A 17420-nucleotide genomic window follows, 5' to 3' on the forward strand; every position below is an offset into this window, starting at 1 on the left:
GGCAATCAATTTACGTAATGGGCATCTGCGCGTTGGAAAGTTTGCAACGTGATCAAAATAGAGAAGAACCCATTTTTTGTGGCGTTTGCTTTCTTTTGACGGAAATTTATAAATATTATTACTCATGAAAAATTTTATTTGGACTCTGACTAGTAAACTAAAACACACTGTCAATGTTGTTGGTAAATTGATTTTAAAATAAATTAAAATAAATTAGCTTCTAATTTTCTGCAAAATTAGATAGTTGAAACAAAATAAAAACATTGAATAATATCTTTGAACTTGACACTGAAAATGCATTAGGGTTTTTTAGTGTTAATTTAATTTTTTTGTTCGCATTATTTAATTGTTTTGCGTTTTCCAAAATTCAATTGAAAGGTTAACATCTTTGTATTCATACAGAAAGAATTGATTGAATAATTTCGCTAAAAGCAAGTGAAAACAATTTTTCAATTTGGTTGATATAGGGGAAAGTCGCTTAAGTCGTACCGTCACGTAAGTCGTACCTCGGTCTTTTCTCTAACTTGAAGGCACTTTATGCAACTTAAAATGCTGTATTCGGACAGCATGAAATCATACTGGAAGCATATTCTTTAATCAGTTCCCGCCGAATCAGTATTGAGAAGTTATGCGCAAAAATAGTTTTGCTCCTCGTGCTCATCCAATTTCTCGTGGAGCTTGAAAGCATTGGTGGTCAGTAAAACACCACTAAATATGTGTTGCATGTTAAATATTGGTTATACATCTATCCATGTATTGTTTTCTACATGGATTTTGTTAAATAATCCTTCTGATATATTGTTTAAGGTTGTTTTAAGCGGGAAGCACATGTTTGCTAACTCGTACCCCTTTGCGTTTTTTAAGTCGTACCTATAGAACATATGGGACTCAAGGTTTCAGCTGCGCCACGAGGCGGCGCTACGGTTGCGCGCCGATGATACTTAACTAGCGTGATGAGAATAGGGAAGATAGTATGATTCAGTGCCTCAAATGCAAAATTTGGATGCATGACAAATGTGTGGGGGTGTCCAAACGCGTATAAAATACCTTGCAAATAAATACATTATTATTAAACTAATATATATTCTTATTTTGTTATTTCTTTGACATAGGTACGACTTAGGGTATCGAAGGTACGATTTAGGGTACCGGTTTGTTAAGTCGTACCGTTCACACATTTTTGTTAAATCGATGTTTTACAAAAATATAAACATTTCTAATTAATTTTTCTCATACGAATTAAATCTATATTAACTAAAGCAGGTAAATATGTCGAAAAACTGACATTATGTTGCAAAACTTTCAATCTAGGGCCAATTGTATTTTAGAGGTACGACTTGGCCAACCTTCCCCTATGTTAAATTATGTAAAGTACAATTAGCATAGGAGGTGATTTTAATAAACAATGCATTAAGAAGCATTGTTTTATTAAAATCGTGGATAATATTTAAGTGAGCTCGTGTGCACGTGCACCAAAAACATGAAAATAATTATTGTAAAAAATAAATATCTCAGAAAAACTTAATTCGGCACTAAAAAGGAAATCCGAAAGATAAATTATTTTAAGATTTGAATTTTCAATATATATTATGATCGTGTCGAAATAAGTTATTTCTATTAATATCAGTGTGGCTAATTTCATCGAAATGCAGTAAATTTTGTCCAAAATTTCAATAGCATATTCCTGTAAGTTTGCAATTTCGTATAACTTAATGACGCAGGTTGCAATTATGCAATATCGCCATTGTCATGGCGAATTTTACGTGTATGCAATCACAAATATCTACTACGTATTTCGATAGATACTAAACCATTTTACAACCACTAAGCAAGAATTCATAAATATTTAATAGCAATTTAATATGTATGAAATTCAATTCGGTCCTTCAGAAGTACGTAATATCAAAAACGACTATTTACGTACTCACTTACTGAATATCGAAGACGAAGACGGGATTTGTTTGCGTGTTTAATGTGTAATTATATTAACACGCGCATTATGTTTCATATTTGATGTTTTACGAGATTGTCGATTGTTCAGTAGTGGATTTTTCTTTTGACGCAAGTCGAAAATGTGGAAAGCAGAAACCATGAAAACACTCACGACATGACGCAGGTAAATCGAACGCATTCTTTTAATATTAATCATAATCATATTAAATTATTAAAATGTAGATATTTACTTTTATTTAATTAAATTTGTACTGATTCTATTGAGAGTTACGCCAAAACACTCAAAATATTTTACGCTGCGCAAATAGTCGGTATGATAAAACTCATTTTGATTGTATATTTATTTGGGTGAATCAAACTGAACTGAAATATATTTTCCAGATAAACTAAATGACTAAGAAAGTATACAAGTATCAATTGATTTGAAGGAACATGTTTTGATCAGAAATTTATGAAATATTCTTGAAATAAAATTTGAAATTTATCAAATATGGTAATTTTCACAAGTATTTTAGGGTGGTTAACAAGGATTTTAGGATGTTTAATGTAACAGTCCTTGTTAAAAATCAGTTTGACTCAAGACTTAAAAGAAAAACTGATATAAACCCTTCGAGACCCCAAAATCAGCAGGAAACATCTCGAAAGTTCACTATCGTCACAATGTATATGAAATCAGAATATATTTACGCACGCAAAACCACGTGACGATGACGTTGATGGTTTATTGATTCTTCCAGGGATTCCGAAAAATGGGAAACTTAACCGACACGATGTGTTATTCTACTATTCTTCGCAAATCCAAACCACAAAATGTAAACGAACACGCCAAAAAACTTACTACGCACAGTAAAACCAAAAAACTAACACATTCCTGACCGAACTGTCACAATGTTTTTGTATAATTTTAATCTCTCACTTGTTCCTTGCTAAAAAAAAACAAACGTAATTGAATTGTTTTCATCTTCTCAAGCCAACATATTAGATCATTCGCGGATGTTTTGTATTTATCTCCTGAATAGCTTCCGCATGAATCAACGAACTAAGCGTTAACAAATTTCAGTCATGATTAAATTTTCAGAAGTGTTTATTTGCATTTGTGGTGCGTATGAAATTCAGTAGTAAAATGTTAGTGATAAGTACACATTGAAAGGATTGTAATGAGAAAAATAATTGTAAGAGAGATGCGCAAACACCACAAATGCGCAATTCACGCCCGTTTAGCACCTGCTTTAACACTTCAATGTTTAATTCCTTTGTATCTGAACAACCATAAAGCTTGTGACTGAGAAAAATACTACAACAATTGAGTATACAATAAGATGGTGCACACTAAAACACAATGAGACGTAGGTGTACGAAGAAGGTGCGTCAATGGCGGCTTCACACTTAGTTTCAAGTGTTGATTTTGTCTGGCACAAAACGAAAAATTAAACCTTTTTCTAAATAAAACCCCGATTCATTCCACCCAATACGCAAATCATTTTAAAATGTCGTATACTGTAGTAAATTGCTCCTAAAGTATGTTAATTGTTTGCGCACAAACCGAATGTGTTCCGCCGGAAGTCGCTTGAGCGCTTCGTCACCGAAACGCACGTCATCAACCTCAAGCGCATGAATGCGCTAATCGGAACTCAAAAGAAATTCAAATTTAAACTAAACAATTCACATGTGCACTGTTTCCACGACTTACTCAATAGACTACTACTACACAGTCTTACTACAAGTCTTACTATAAGTAATTGATGGTTTCGAATGCGGAACTAGTCATCGCTCACACTCATGCTCGTAGTATGACAAACCGTAACAAGCAAAGTTTTTGCGATCATTTTTTTGTGAATTCAAGTGATGGACAAGCGTCAGCAATGTAATTCGCACTAATAGTGATTGAACATGAGTGAAACGCTTTGATCATTAGTCATAATATGCGAATCATCACTACCAGCATCATCAGCACCACTAGACCAATACAAGACGTTTATGACAATATAAAAACAGCAAAACTTTCGATTTTTAATAATGCAAAACACGTAAACAGGTAAACACGTAGTGTTTTGACAAAAAAACGCGTTCAATATATCAAAAAACATTAATTCGTTTAATTTACATTGAATTCAATACATTTTTGCATTAAAGTCATATTTATTCAATAAATTATTCACAGTGAATCATAAAGCAAACCGAAATATAAGCGATTGAAATTCATAAACGAACGGAAATGCATCGGAAATTCAACTACGAAGAATTTAAATATTAAAGTCAAAACGTGAATTTATTGTATTTTAACATGAGTCATATTTCAACTCTACAATGAAAAAAAAAATACTCAAGATTAGATTAGTGATGATTAACTTTCTGATAATAAAATGTAGGCAAAGAGATTAAAATTACTCGCACGATTTAAGTATCAACTAAAAAATTAATATCTATAAATTATGTTATTATGTTATGCTATACCTTATTATATTTTACCGTTTAGCTTCTTGAACAATTTTTCACCGCGAATTAATTCAATGACGCACGAGATTCTTACAAATAATTATGCAGACATAACTACAAAAATAATTCACGTCTATTCTAAGTTCTAACATAATTCAACCAGTGTTTTCGTCTTTGCTCTCTTTTGAAATAAAATAATTACGTTCTATTACAATAAATTGGGCATGAAACAAACCATGAAACACACTAGACTTTGCTTTATCGGTTTATCCATCGCAATTGATGTGTTTTGTACGCGTCGATTCCGTCGGTATTAAACGCTCTGAACCAAAACAAACTATGGCAAATGATTATTTAATTATATCATTGCATCAAGTATCTAGTAGTGGAGCGGTGTGCATCAATGCCTCGCGCATTCGATCGACGTTTGTTTATCCGCGCGGGCAAATTTGCTTACAAACGTAAATTTTTAACCACTGATTTCGTACGGTTAGTTCACGCTTCTGTGCGCGAATGGCCGTCAGCATTTACGTCCAACTGCCGATAAAACAATAACAATTATATCTGATAGACATGTATAATTTCTTCTATAAATAGTTGCAAATGTTGAAATTGACGCAAATCCCACATAAATATATAGCTAAAGTAGAAAAATCAGAGAGTTGTTTTCAATTAAGTAAGTGTATTTATATTTTTATTTTTATCACGAATTTCTACCAAGCTAATGTTGATTTTTCAACCCGCGCGTGAGATTTCTTAGAATGCCTGGTGGGAAACACTCTTGTTGATAAAGTGTACAATATAATTACAAAATTATCAACAAGTAATACAAATATTGAGTCTTGTGTATGTAAGTTGAATGTGTTGATATTATGATGCAATTCGTCTGTTTATTTTGCACGCTTATTTTCACGATTGAAAGTTTGAGTTATGGGGAATGGGGAAGTTGGATGTTGATAGTAACTTTTACACACTCCGTCTGCAACGCAAATCCGACGCTAATTATAGCTTCATTAAAATTATTAATAAATTTATACAGCAAAAATACGTAACGCACAATTTGATTTCGTGGAGAAATTATCACAAGACCGCTGATTATTCGGAATTTAATTAATAAATTACAATTTTTGCAATTAGGCATGGATGATGCAAGATTCTGATCATGTACCCATTGGATGCACACCAGAGTTCGGACAAACTTTCCAAGTTAAGACGAGATCGTGGCGTACAATAAAAATATTCGAAAGCTTTAAATAGACTTTAAAAGTAATTAAGTTCCTGAGATAAATAAAGACAATTCATCTAGTCACTAATGGATACATATTGGTTGACTTGATTGACGTCAGAATAAAATTGTGCAAGACAAATTTCTTCCGGAGTTCGCGCGAAGAGTTACCTAAAGCGGTTCAACGCACTCTCATGACGCACATGCACAAATTTCGCCAGAAACCGTTCGCCAATTATAGCGTAATCAAACGGAATTATCTAAAATATCTAAATGTGTTAATTTTGTAAAAAATTGACAATCGTTTAAAATGTCATTCTCTGGTATGTTTCTAGATAGCTAACGTTCGAAGAAGGCTCTTGGCCGTAGTTTTCTTCCAGAACTACAAACAAGCTGTCAAAAATTACGTATGCAACCCTCCTGTCATGCTTAGAATTATATAGTTTAAGTAGGTTCTCTAGTTATACTTTCAATCGCTATTACAAGCATTATAAATGTGTTTGTGGTGATTTACAGCCGGATAGCAAGTAAATATATTAAATATACATTTTAAATTTCTTGCAATACAAAGTCTCCATCGATTGTAATTGCATAGAACGCAACTATGTTGAGTGAAAGATTCGAAAGAAAAAGAGCGGCCCCGAAAAACAAGCATATCAAAGACCGAAAAGTCGTTCAAATTTGGACGTTCTGTGCGCAATGGAAAATGCCGCCGTCGACTAGTTATCAATCGCCGTCTCACGTGAAATTTCAAACAAATACAAATTATTATCGCGCGCTATCAACGGCCAAAACGCCGCAGATCATCCAACGTCAACGCCAACGTCTCACTTTCGATAAATGGCACTTTAATATCGTCGCTTTGGTGATTGCTTCGTCGAACACACAATTCGAATAGAACAACAGAGACACGAATATCTTCGTTTGGCCTTTGCCGGACTTGCATTTGGCATGTCAAATATCTTCGTGGTCACGTAGGCGCTCGCCGCTAATGACCGCCCGACCGACGGGTACAGGTGGTAGGCAGCCGGAGGTCGTGCAGGCGCATGCAGAAGAAAAACAACGGAATTTTACCGAAAACGCATCGGGTGCACGCCGTTTTCCATTAGCGTCCGCTTTGAAATATGTGTATCGCAATCGTTGTCTCTGTTCGACGTGTAAACCGGCGTAATGTTGCGTCGCCAGCGCGCCCATTACGGATTTTGGATGTGATTAGCGGCTTCAAACTACTGACGACAATTTATATTTTTTATCATTTTTGTTCTTTTTAATTTTCCGTTCGATAGCGAACTTTTTTAATGGCTTTTTAACGAAGAGGAAAATTTTCGCCAACGTAATCTTATATAATCGGTTATGGTCATTCATTAATAACCGTCAAAAGTCAAACCGAAACTGTTTATGTAGTAAAAGTGCAAGGCGCGTGCGGATTTTTTGATCTTTTGTTCGAAAGACGTCAATTTATATTTTGCTGATGCCGTTTTTGTTTGCAATTTTAGAATTCACTTTGCGCAACGTCATGTTACGTGACGAGATTACTACAAACTTACAAACATTAGTACTATTACTACTATTACTACTGGATGATGGTCGTGCGGATTTAAATTAAAACACTTCGCTGACGTTAGCTGACGTTATAAGATGCGATTAAAACGTTTTCCTTCCGCGTCTCTCGACGCATGACGCCCGCCTTTGTGGTTTGCGCAATGCTCGACCCGCATTTCGAATTTGTTGTTTGCCTGTCCGACGCGCGTGTTATTTATAAACACACATCATATTGTTATTAAATATACGCGGGGCTGAAAATAACCCGCTATTAAAACTAGTATTAAACAAAGCAAAACATGCACAAGTTGCGTATGCCTGACGTTTTCCTGATAAATTACGCGTAAAATCTTAAAATAAACGCCAGAGTAAGCGCTTATTTCACACGCTTACAATGTGGTGATTAAAAAGTCGATCAAGGACGTAATCAGTGATTACACAAATTGTTGAGTCTGTTCTCGAACGCAATCTTATCTGTTTCAGGCACACTTTATTAGTTTTATAATCATTTAAATACTAGAGTCATTTACCTTGTGCTTTTTACGAAAAAATAAATATTTCAATTAATGAATGAAAAAGAAAACGATTCAACCTTAGTCCAACGTTAGTAAAAGTAATTACAAGTAAAAACGAACCGGTGTAATCGATAATTCATTTGCCGACCTTTCTTATTAAAACCTACTTACCGATTGCACACTGGTGGCCTATAAGATATTAATTACATTTTACATTCGCGTGCGGTTAGTTTAATTACAAATTTAAATTCTTGTCGTTTTTATAAGAACTCGTTAGTTACATGTCAGTTAAATTCCAAAACGACTAAAGATAACATTCAAATTATTATAGTAATTATATGCAAATTTCCACGTGACAACTAAATTTTCAAATAAATTAAATTTCATAGAAATTTAAAAAAAATTCTAAATTGCATAACTAGATAGCAAAAAATACAATTATTAATTTATTAACAATGTATCAACATTTCGCTGCTGAAAAGCGCGCGCTCCGTATGTGCGCTTGATAATATTCCACAAATAGGTTGAATTGTTGATACACCGACATGACTACGTACACGATTGACGCACGCATTATAATTTGTTGTATTAAATAAATTATTCATTATGCTACGGTTTTTATTTTCGTCGCAGCAGCGTAACGTTAGTAATAGCAGTACTCATGGGAGTCAATGAAAACCGACGAAAATTGTATAATTACATCAATATTCCACATGTTTTATACGGAATGAAATTATAGGTCAACTGGTCAAAAGAGTCAAGTTTAAGCTTTCGGCGAAAAAAAGTGTAATTTAAATGAAAAATTCAGTTTTATTCATGCAAAACGCGAAAATTTACATACAAACAACACTTGGTACGCCCAAGTCACGTATTTAAAAATAGTATCGATATAAATTATTTGCAGGTTGTGTAAATTAAAGTAATTACGCGCACAATTACGACCGCACATTAAATTTTAACATAAAAAGAAGTTAAATTAAGTGCACTGGTATTTTATTGTACTAATTTTAACATTTACGACGCCTCGCTTTAAAAATATCACCAAGTTTTGTTGCAGTCTTAGTTTTATGAGTTTATAACGGGATTTAAGACTAGAATCCTTTGATAGAAGTTTAAAAGATTAAACGGGGCACGTGTTGACACGTGCCATTGTTGATAAACATTTATAGGCACACGTTAATGCAACATAATTAGTTCTATTTTAAAACCAGACTAGGATTTAACAAAACTTCCAATGTGCAATTTGTATGCACCCAACTTGCTAATTTTGTGCTCTACGTCAATCGTTTTTCTTTGCCTACACGTGGATTTTCTCATCCTGAGACTGAGCATAAACATTGCACAATGTACACCTACTTATTGCAAAATTATTGCAAATATGCGAATGTGGACGTGCGTGTTGCTCAGGTGGGTATAATTATTTGAACGTGTTTTATGCACTTGCAAATCCGCAAATATATTCGTGGTGAAGGCGTCTGCGCCTGGGCGGTTTTTTTCTCCAACACGAGCTAAAAATAAAAATAATGCATATACTGTGCTCTCACTAGCCTGAGCTTAATATCAATGACTCGCAGAAGTTCATGTTTATACGATGCAAGCAAATTATGACCTAAATTATTACTATTGTCTTATTTGTCGAGACAATAACAGAGATTAAGGTTTATGTGTGTGAAAGATGGCCGACTTTTGCATCGTTTTAATAACAGAGAATTAAAACGCAGAATAATTAATAAAAGACGATTTTTGAAATTTTTAATTTAATTTAATTTTCGACTTCTAAATTTCAATGATAAATTTAAAAAAAACATTGTTTTTTCTTCTTGTAAAATATGATGTAGTATACCTAGTCTTGACAAACAGTCCAAAAATACCAAATCTCATATAAAACAACTTTTTTATTGATTCACAACCTGTAATTAAATTGCAATACGCGTTATATCCGCTGGATTCCTCCCGAGGTTGTTGGCGCATAATATGCAAGCACACGACGCACACACACTGAAAACACCAGCGCGAACGATGAACGTTGTTGACATAATGGCGAAAATATTTGCGAAAACCAAACGTGCATTGAATATCCAAGCAACGGCAGCCGCGCTTAAAAAATCACCTCAAAAACAACTCAGGAGCAGTCAGGATTATCAATTAAGTGCTCATTCGCAATTCCAATCCAGTATCATCATCGTGTACGTATCGATTCGTAATGTGGTCACACAAGCCGTGCAAAATCATCGACGGAATCGTAAAATTTAAGAAAACAACAAGTTAATATCGTGTAATATAAAATTAGCACATTTATATAGTTATAGGAAAACAATTCGTGATAAGACGGAAAAGAAAACGGATTTGAATAATTTACTTGCAGCAATGCATAAAAACATGGCAATAAAATACAACGAGTTAATAAAGTGTATTGTTGTCAGAGAATTGCGGAATACCTCTCAAGTATAGATTTTTTTGTTAGCATTTTGCCATTCTGTAAATTGATGGGGTAATTGTGAAGATCCTTGTTTACGAAATACATACAATCGGAAGAATACAACTGCAATTTTCACATTTATACTTATACAACATTGTAAATTGTGTAAAAGTGATATAATCTTAAATTATTTTATGTAATATATTCATTGCAAAGTGTTAAAGTTTGCAATTTACAACGCCCTTGGAATATATTGTTATTATCGCAATTGTTCATAAAATAATACTTTTTAATCTACCAAAAACAGACTGTTAAAACTTCTAATTTTAAGAAATCGACTCAACAGCGACTTCCATCCAAGTGTAAAAGGTAAAAGTAAAAGAAATATCTGCGCGCTAGTAGCAATGACGTCAATGGTGGCATTCGCTCGATTAATCGCTATTTTATTCTCTATTTTCAGCATAAATCTGTTCGCGTCGGTCGGTCGCTACCGTTGCGTTCTGACATCATTCCAGTTACCTGTGTTTTCATTTGAATCCACTTTACTTTACTAACATCAGCCAAGAACTCAATTAATAATACAAATTTTAAACTTTCGACTAAATTTATCCGCCGAAAATGCAACACAAGCAACAAATTCTTCTCTTGTATGCAAGTGTTCTAGATATTTGACCCCGAAATATTTTTGAATGGAACCCAAATCCGTCTGAACCAAAATCTCACAAAAATGAAACAAAACTACCAAAGTGTATAATTTCACGAGTCGAAAACAATGTGATTCTTATGGTTCTTATACACAAAAGTTTAGAGAACCGTTAAACTGTTGAAAATTGTTACGTTGAGTCGGTTCGACTTGAATTGAAATGAAGCCAAATGAAACGGTACGGAATTAAAGTCAGAGTCGGCGAAGTTATGTAGGACCGTCGCCGGACGCGGACACGGAACTGCCGAACGAGTGCGCGCATCCGAAAGGAGAATGATCTCCTGAATTTCGTTATTACCTTATTACATATTTGTTTTTCAAGCATCGCCACGAAACGCGAGTCGTCGTTTTAAATTTAACGCGTGTATTCAGTATTTACACATTCATTTTGTGCACATATATACCAGGCTAGCGGATGTTAGATGTGATAGAAACTAAGAGAAACCTAAATCGTGTTGAGGTAGTCTCCAAACAACTTAAAAAATTAATTTACAAATTAAAATTCAACAAATACATCTACAACCAACTTTAAAATGTTTCTAAATAATTCTAGAATAATTTTCGCACTATCGTAGTTTTATATTTATGGTAGAAATGAAAAAAATCTATTTTCAAATTTTGCACTTGTGCAGAAATAAATTTCAATCAATATTAACGTGCGTCACAAGAGTATTATTGGAGATTTTAGTGTATTATTTTATTATCCTTGGACGAATCGTCGCGTTACGAGTTGTTCTCCGCTGGTGTTTTGAGGCCACACGACTAATAATACTATTATTTGCTATTTTTACTATTTTCAAGCTTCGCTATGATCTTTTTACGCCACTGATATGCGGCGATTGTATTGCTGAGCTCTACGTCAAGCGTAACCTTATCAAGCGATGTTTACACGACTATTTTAAATATTTCAAACATCCAACAACAGAAAACATTCGCACTTTAAATGTTTGATTGCTAAAAATACTCATATTTTGCAATCACATCTCCTTCAGCTTAAACAAAATGTAATTTTATAATTTTTCGCGACCCTAAGCAGAAATTAATCTAAATAATTGGTCACATCTTATCAAAGTGATTGTAAATGGTGAAAACATATATCAACGTTTGATTTATTTTACGCTAGATAATTTATTTACTTATTTGACTAGCCATGAAAGTAAAACATGTAAACGCTAATGATCACTGTGTCATTTTTGCGCATTTTTCAACCAGTTCGCGATTTACGACACATATGAATTTATATTGTGTCGAATTGAATGTTTTATGATCTGGTGACATTTATTGATTGCTAGTTTTGTGCGTGTTTCAAACAAAACTAAAAAATATTAAGAATACAACCAAAATATGAATATTTTTATTTTATCACCAATTCCAATTTTATTGAATATTTATTCAATTAGTTAAATATCGTCCGTTTTTGGTGATATCGATGTCTTTTCCGTGTTCAGTGACTCTTTTACATTCCCACGGAAAATTTGAATAATACGCAATAATTTGTTTATGTTGATTATTTCAAATAGTAAAACTTTGAAAATGCTTCGGTTAACATTTGTCCATAGTTCACTTTGATTAAACATGTGTATTAATTCATGTTTATGATTTATTAAACATTTTTATTATTATTTCTTATTATCATATAGATATTATTGTATAAATAAATACGTATAGTATTCGCTGTTGATAAGAGAAACAAGGCGCCACTGATTATTCATAAATAATCATCGAGAGGGATGACGTAAATCGCGCATATCTTACAAACCAAGTTATTCACTTCAATTATTTTTTCATATAAAGATAATTTATAACCATCTATGAAAAAACGGTGATATAAAATCAAGTATGGTGTACTAAATGGTAAAAATTTACTTTTTACGCTCAATAAAAATTAACAAACGTGAAATTTCAGCCCAGACAATTTTAATACTTGATCAATAATTATTAGCAAACCCTTTATTAAAAAAAGCATCATTTAAACGTACAAACAACAATTATGTAACCACAAATTAATCGTTTTTGCAAACTTGTTACATCGCAAGGTGTAATGGTTTGCATTAAATAATCAATGAGCCAAATATGCATAATCACTAGGCTTCAACAGGTTTTACACAGATTTGCATGAGTAGTAATTAATAGGTACTTAAATTTTTATACTGCTCAATTTTTATCTCGTTAAAAGTATGATACCTAAAAACTTAATTATCTCAATAAAAACTTCGACGCAATACGAACCTGTTATGAAGATATAATATAAATGAAGAAGGAATAACTTCTCAGTTCATAAAAATGTCTATAAATTTAGCATAGTTAATACATTTTCTACAACCAGCAATGAAAACATCGCGTGTCCTTAATTAATATTTATCGTTTAAATAGTTAACAAAAATAATGTGAATTAATCGTAAATTATAGACATTATAATTGGGACGCGTTAATTTGCACAATTCGCACCGTTCACACACCTCCTTCATGGTAGAATTCACATTTCGGTGAACGGATTTACTAAATTCAAGTTAGCTGAGGTTAGTGTTATCTGGCATCGCATCTTTGGACTCTTGAATATAATCGTAGCAAAACAAAACGATAACTTTTTAATGAGGTAATAAAGTGTAGCTATGGATCTATCTTTATCGAATTATATAAAATTAAAATAAAAATAAAAATATCTTATGAGATGCATGACTTATTACGGTTGACCTCTTGAGTATCGGACTAAATTTAAATTATATACAAAGATAAATAATTGACAGAGAGGAAGTAAAGTCAATTATTCATTATATTTTTATACTACTTACTTATAATAGGTACACCTACAGCTAATATAAAGATGAATAGAAACATTACGCTATAAAAGAATAAACTTAATTATCTCGCCCGTGCACACGCCTCCGATTAAAGTTAATTACATTCAATGTTTAGCTCAAGTCATACGAGTATTTAGTGTAGTCATTTCATAACTAAGCAGAAAGTAAAAGTAAAAGATATACTAATGATGCTGATCTTCAAAAATATTCACAAAACAACACAAAGAAGAACAAACATTCAGAAAAAAACTTTTGCCGCCATCTTTATATAAAAATAAGATAAAGTGTGGCCAACATTGATTGGAAAATTATTTCAAATATTTTTTCTACAAATTTTAACCCGTGATAAATTTCAATACATAAACCTCAACAAAGCAGAAAATTATTTAAAAGAAATAAAATGTATTGGCCTCTTTAACACCCTGTAGAAAAGTTATTATTTGCCAAATAATTAACAGGTAGCAAAATACAGTAGCCCGAATAGCAACATTGCAGCTGAATAGCAATGTAGTGCGAATAAATATTAACACAGCGAACACAACTTCTAATCCGATTAAATATTTATTAATTATTAGTTTAGACGTGAAGCCCGTGATATTTGCACTGGCGCGCGAGCTATATAGAACGACCAAAACAATACGATGTTATTCAATAAAGAAGACAAAAAAATGCACAAAGTTACCACGATTATTTGCATATTAGGTATCTACTTTATGCCTATGATTTAGTGATGATAAATAAATAATAATTATATGACCACAAAGTACAGGGAATTTTCATACATTACATTTTCCAAGCGCATAATAAAAATGAATTAATTAGGAAAGTGGCAAACCGCAACTAAAAAAACGTCAGAGGAAAATTGTGTCACACATGGGTACCAAGTTTACTAGTTCATGATTGTGTTCTTTTTTGTATGTAGATTACGAATTTTGGCCAAACATTTGCAAATGACGCGCGTTTATACCTTGAGCTTTATGTTCCACACGAGTTGCAAAATTTCACTCTGTTCTATACGATAAACAATAAATAGAGCACGGAGTTTGGTAAAACCCAACAATACAGCTTCAAATAACTAAACTCATTTTTATACTTATATAAATTCTCTATGTAAGTAAGTAGTTTTTTTTGTGATAATTTATTATTTGTGTTGACCTAGTCCTAAATTCATATAAAGAAGAAAAAAGTTGCAAATGTAATGATGTAATAAAGTTACGTGAATGATAAAAACAACTCGCAAAAACCACTACACTACAAGTAAGTAAACACTCTCATTTTCAGATTCCTGACATTCACGAATAAACAAGCATATTTATGAATGCCAGAGTACAACTCGCGATAAATTGACATGTTGTCTATCATAGGGTTGTGCTGTATTTCGATATTTTTTTCACGATAATTAAACTAAATTTATCAATTAAACTTTGATTGTACACGCGCGTAAACATATGGATGGTAACGTGCACGAACGCACGCACCCAATGCGGCGCCGCAAAACGCATTAATTCAATAATTTAATTTAATTAAACACGACGTTTACGGTTTACGACTAATTACGTACCTTAATTATAATTATCAATGAATGCCACACAGCGGCACGTAACACTGGAAGTTTACGATGTTACATTAAAAAATATATTTATTTCCACAGGCTTGGAAATAAACTATATATACAAAGTGCGTCAATTGCGACAATGCAAAAGATTTACTACCGATGAATGGACCATAAATTTTAACTGTCAACTTCATAATTGCTTTGACACCTATATTTCTAATGCGCAAAATATAAATAGGTATCGAGTAGTAAATATTGAGTATCACGGGGCAAATAATTCTGCGTGTTATAGACATGTTATTTTTACGCATTAATTTTGAGACCATAATTTTCTAAAATTTAACTTCCTGAACTACTTTCAGGGCCAAAAATAGTGTAAGCAAAAATAATTGTATTTAACCACCGTAAGACTTTATAAGTTACTTATTAGCATTAAACGGTTATTGCAGATACATTTTTGACATTTAATCACGATTTTATTTAATTACTGAGCCAATTTCGTTAAAAAAACAAACTTTTAAACTGTTGATTTTTTTTTGTTTTGAGCACGAAAAAGTTATTAAACTTTTATCGTCAGCACAAAAACTAATTTAATCAACATAATCAATAAAAATGGGAATTATCCTTAGAAAAAATCATCAACTAGCCAAAATAAGATATTTTTCATTTTCTGACCGCCAAATAAACAGCAAATTGATCTTGCGTGCACCTAAATGAAACGATCTTGTCATTTCCAATAAATATTTAACTTCAGCTGACAGAAACCTCCTGAGTGCAATCTTGCAGAATTGTTGATACTTCAATTAAATCGAATGTTTGATCGAGATATAAATAGCTAGACGATATAATTATACCCTGCCAGCACCGTTAGTAAACAATTCGATCAGGAATCGACTGGAATTAAACGTTCGTGCGTACATGCAAATTATAACAACAAAAAAAGCAACCGAATTAAATTACCAAGCCATGATTAAAACAAAAATGCGAATGAAAAAAACAACGTTTTGTTATAAAAATAAAAACAATTTAACATAAACTGTCAAAATTTCATCGTGTAAAGTCCTGTAATTTTTCTCCACTTCAAAAAAATTAAATTCATTTAAATTTCAAGTTCCTTTAAATCCGCTTTGGCAAAATGTATCCACCGTGTAGACCATGCCCTACTCTGCCCACCATAGGCGGCATGTATTGTAATCGCCCTATTGCACCTAGGGCTGTTCAGCTCGGTTATTGTGATAGTCTGTTGGTTTATCCTGCTGCGTACGATTGCAATGGAGTGGTCACAAATCCCAACTTGCCCATGTTGCTCTCGAAACGCAGTATTTGTTGTTGTGTAAGTAAAAATATGAGTTATGAAATTAAAATTTGCATAAAATTGTGATTTTTATTATATCATAATTTCGCTTATTTTTTTTGCAGCCAAAGCAAGTCATTCTTGTAGAGCCATGATAAATTCGTAATCGAGGCACGTCACGATTGAAGCTACTGAACAAATTCAAGCATAAGAAGAATCCAAGGAAGGTCAAAAATTCATATTACACTAATTACGGAAAAAATGTGCAAAGTTGAAGAAATGTATTGTGAAACGAGTTGCGTATGGTTTTGTCAAGTGTTGTTTTATTTGTATCTGTAAAGTGTAATGTCCAAATAAACATAAACCAAAACCCATTAAGATTAGTTAATATCAGAAAAAAATTAAATTGCTTTTCCAGCAAATTTCTATCTCTAACTGAATTACTAATTGAATTTAATTCAATTTTTGATATTAAGATCTAATAATACTCAACACAATCGAAGAAACTTTTCTTCTGTATTTTGCCTTCAAATATCACGATATTTCAAAGTTTTTCAGCTTTTCTAAAAAAAAAGTTCACCACTTTTTGAACTTAATACCATCAACTACATTTTTTAAAGCATAGTAAATAAAATATATGATATCACCGATCGTTCCTTTCTTGTATTCTTGCATGACTCGCAGATTTTCAACGTGAAGAGTACGCTGATTAAAATTTTAATTGCAAAGAACAGTAATTAATCGTGTTTCGTATGTCGATGCATTGTTTTATGGCCAGGCCGCAGCGGCGAACAACGTCAAACGCGCGCGATATTACAATATCGGAGAGACGAAACGAAACGCGAAGGTGTTACTGACCGTGAATACAAATCCATCCACGATTGACGTCAATCGTGCCACCAACACGCGCGTACAAGACAAAAATACAACCAGACAAGACAAGATACAAGACAACTAAAGTACACCAGACACAAGAA

The 17420-nt window shown here is 32.8% G+C and overlaps 1 protein-coding gene and 1 long non-coding RNA gene across 2 annotated transcripts in view; one reads left to right on the plus strand and one right to left on the minus strand.

The window, feature by feature from the left end:
• The window catches only part of LOC135789889 (inositol-trisphosphate 3-kinase homolog), a 29357-nt gene that overhangs the window by 3164 nt on the left and 8773 nt on the right, over window positions 1-17420 (minus strand).
• On the plus strand, window positions 16098-16817 carry LOC135804108 (uncharacterized). Its single transcript, XR_010550976.1, has 2 exons — window positions 16098-16482; window positions 16569-16817. It is a non-coding gene; the product is annotated as an uncharacterized lncRNA (long non-coding RNA).

Source organism: Atheta coriaria, unplaced genomic scaffold (assembly GCF_025399875.1).
Source record: "Atheta coriaria isolate IRGN ID8LTWV9N9 unplaced genomic scaffold, Caltech_Dcor_3.1 hic_scaffold_3_pilon, whole genome shotgun sequence".
NCBI lineage: Eukaryota > Metazoa > Arthropoda > Insecta > Coleoptera > Staphylinidae > Dalotia > Dalotia coriaria.